Source organism: Drosophila arizonae, chromosome 3, assembly GCF_054131065.1.
Source record: "Drosophila arizonae isolate 15081-1271.41 chromosome 3, UAZ_ARI_1.0, whole genome shotgun sequence".
Classification (NCBI taxonomy): Eukaryota; Metazoa; Arthropoda; class Insecta; order Diptera; family Drosophilidae; genus Drosophila; species Drosophila arizonae.
Window position 1 is genome coordinate 3,153,840 of NC_142923.1, and position 3,711 is coordinate 3,157,550.

A 3,711-nucleotide genomic window follows, 5' to 3' on the forward strand; every position below is an offset into this window, starting at 1 on the left:
CACACACACACATACGCATACATACACAAACGCATACACACACATACACATACACACACACATACACAAACACATACATACACAAACACATACACACACAAGCACCCACGCATAAACACGCATGGGCTGCAGTGTGCTTACTATGTATGAGAACTTAATTGTTTAATAACTTTTTTTATGGACGTACGATCTTCATGAAACTTTCAGATTATGATTATAACATGGATATGCATGTAATTGCCAAAGCACAAGTCTCTAGTATTTGAAATACGCTTTTTACAAAAGTGAGGGTGAGGGGGTGAATTTAAGGGTGGGGGGTAAATTTTAACAAAAACCGAAATTGTATAAATTGCATATAAGCATACATTAAAAATTTGGAGACTCTAGCAATAAAGGTGTAGAAGATATAATTTTATAACTGGTTTTCGATAAGGTTTTTTATCGATAAAAAAAGATCGGGATGAGTTATCGAATTTTAATGATAAACTTGATATGCGCGCTGTAATTACGGACATTTTAAAAAAAATTTGAAGTCTCTAGCTCTTATATCTTCTGAAATCGACGCGTTCATACATACGGACAGACGGACAGACGGACAGACGGACAGACGGACAGACAGACGGACAGGGCCAAATCAACTCAGCTCGTCACCCTGATCAAGAATATATATACTTTGTGGGGTCTGCCACGCCTCCTTCTCCCTGTTACATACATTTCAACAAAACCATTATACCCTGATTTCCCATTGAAAATGGGTTCAGGGTATAAAAAAGCGAATGCGAACTATAAAAAGGCACCAATAATAATGACAGGTAGTTTTCTATGCTGTGCTATTATCTATATACATACACAGGTATGAATCTGTGTCCCTGTGTGTGTGTGTGTGTGTGTGGGTTGTTGCAGGTAGAACGCAGAGAGTTATAACAATGGACAAAGCTCACTTTGCTGTTCTTGCTATTGGCGAATGAATAATTCTTCTTGCCCGCTTTACACGCACTTTCGTAAACAACTTAGGCAATTGTTGTCGTCGTTGTTGTTGTTGCTCTTTTGTACAGTGCAAATGCTGAGAACTATTGTAAAATGGGCAAATGTATTGAGTTCCAACAGCAGCAACAACAGCCGCAGCAGCAGCAGTAGCAGCATTCAACATCTTCTCTCTCACTCGCTCTCTATATCTGTGTGTGCATGGCATTAGATGGAATTCTGGCATCATGTGATGTATGCGTGCTCTATGAGCCAAACCGCAGCTTCAAAAAAAAAAAAAAAAAAAAAAAAAAGAGTTTTTCTTGGGGACTTGAGCAAAGAGTAAAAGACTACATATAGAAAAAATAATACTAATTATTTCGTTCTTGGGAAATAAAATGTATTTGGAATAAATTCATAAATGTTTCATAAAATGAATCAAAAGATAATTCTGAACAGGTTCTCAAATTTTTCATTATACATTTCTTTGACGTCAATTATGAGTTCACATTAAAGTCTAGTTTTATTTTCGATAAATTTCAGCACGCTTCAAATTGTGAAAATACGTCAATCTCATATAACATACAATATACAAATATAGTTTTATATTAGTTTGTGAGTTACCTGACTTTAATCATATGTAATTTGATCAGAATTTTTATTAGGACTCTGGTATGGTATGAACTACACGTCTAAGAAACGCATTACATATATCAATCTCTATGCCTTTGTGAGAATTATAAAAGATATAACGCATACAACAGGTGAGCCAACCAATTTGAAGCTCAATTGAATTTGATTGTTCATTTTGAAAACATTTTAAAAAATATTTCTAAAATATTTTTGCTCACAGCCGTAGAGAAGATATATTCTACATATATAACATATATATCAGCAAAGGATTATTTGGACTTATAAATAAAACAAAGTACTTTTACTTTACGCATATGTCGATTAAGCTGCACGCGCAACCAAAAATTTTTGTGATTTTATTTTCAGCGTTGCCTATGGAACTAAAGTGCTTTATATTTTTTGCGAGGTTATTGCACTTTCAACCAGCGACAACAACAACAACAACAATGGCTGAGCAATCAGCGATAGAAGCAAAAATGGCAGTAAGAGTCGCGACGCAGCAGCGTTGCGTGTGAGTGTGCGTATATTTCGATGATCAGCATAAATGCGAAACATACACACACACACACATACACATGCACGAACACGCGCACCAACACATGCAAGCATACACCATTGCGAAAACAACAACAAAGAGCAAACAGCAGTAGCAGCAGCAGCCGCTACGTCAGCGTCAGCAGCAGCAGCAACGCTGCGCTTCGGTCGCAACGCGCAGCCGACGAGCGACCAGCCGAACGAAGCAGTTGACACGAAGCAGCCTTTGGGCGACCGAAAAGCTGTTCGGCCATTGCTGTCGTCGCCGATGTTGTTGTTGCTGTTGTTGCTCTTGGGTCTGTGCGTTAAAATTGTTTTTGCTTTTTTTTTTTCTACATTTGATGATGCAATACACGCATTTTTGGCCTGCGACGTGGATGGGAACGCCAACACTAGCGCAGCAGCAGCAGCAAACTCTTTTTTATTTTTTTTTTCTGGCTATGGGGCGTTGTTTGTATGTGATTTTCGCTCTTGGTTTTTGCTTCTACACACGCACTCTGCACTTTGCTTTGCTGTTTGTTTCTAATTTGAATTCGCCGCAGCGAGAGCAGCAGCAGCACATGTGGGCAGCGGGCTGAGGGGCTTGTCAGACATAGCATGAATAATAGGCAAGACATCAGAGAACAGCAACAACAACAACAACAACAACAGCAACAATCACAAGCGAGACTGAGAACGAGAACGAGAACCACGCACTGAAAATGGCGATTCATCAAAGTCCACTTAACAAGTTTTTTGCATTTGAAAGACAACAACAAATTGGCCTAGACCAAACGCGTAAGAAGAAGATTAAGAAATCGCCAACCAGCCGTAGACTGGCTGACTGAAAACGTAATAGAGCGCAGAGCCGGCAAATGCTTAATGCCACAAATTAGAATGTATATTATGAAATTTGTGTATGTATGTATGTGTGAATGCTATTTATATAGCTACACATGCTTTGATTTTATCATGTCGAAATTTATATATTCTGTGATCTTTCAATTTGAATGCATTTTGCATACTTCTAGGGATTGTTTTTAAATTTGAATATAGAAATATATATTTATATTATCTATAAAAAATTCTCGACTTTAATAATTCAAATCACTTTATTTAGAGCTATCAGATTCGCCCCATTGAGACCACCTGTCCAGTTCTGAGCAAGAAGAATATTTTCAGCAGATTTTAGCCAAACTTGTACGACAAATAAATGATTTCTGATCTAGAACACTGGAAATATATTGAAGTAATAATTTAAGATATCAGAGTTGAATTCAGTTATATTTTTGCCTCAGTCCTCACAAATTGAGTGAGGTTTGGCTCTAATTTTATGTATATATATGTGTTGTTAAAGTACTATATGTGATTGTACAGTTTCTACACTTAATAAACCAAATAAAAAAAAAAAAAATAATAAAAAAAAAAGTTATATTTTTTCTGCGAAAATGTTGTAGAGCATGCATAACACATGAGAGATATGGTGATATCATTATGATAATTAACATCAATAAGATATTCACTATCATTGTTAATATAATTAGTAACATTAATAATCATAATTATTATTAGCTATCTATTACTAACTTTATCGTTATCTAG

The 3,711-nt window shown here is 36.3% G+C and overlaps 1 long non-coding RNA gene across 10 annotated transcripts; it reads left to right on the top strand.

Annotated features, from left to right (window-relative positions):
• The first annotated feature begins 1,451 nt into the window (after positions 1-1,451).
• Positions 1,452-3,503, top strand: LOC149269592 (uncharacterized). 10 transcript variants are annotated; one of them, XR_016269086.1, is made up of 4 exons: positions 1,452-1,578; positions 1,629-1,727; positions 1,817-1,891; positions 1,963-3,503. It is a non-coding gene; the product is annotated as an uncharacterized LOC149269592 (long non-coding RNA). The 10 variants fall into 10 exon arrangements; XR_016269081.1 differs by lacking the exon at positions 1,817-1,891 and having other exon boundaries at positions 1,963-2,078; positions 2,673-3,503; XR_016269083.1 differs by lacking the exon at positions 1,817-1,891 and having other exon boundaries at positions 1,472-1,574; positions 1,963-2,078; positions 2,673-3,503.
• The last annotated feature ends 208 nt before the right edge of the window (positions 3,504-3,711 follow it).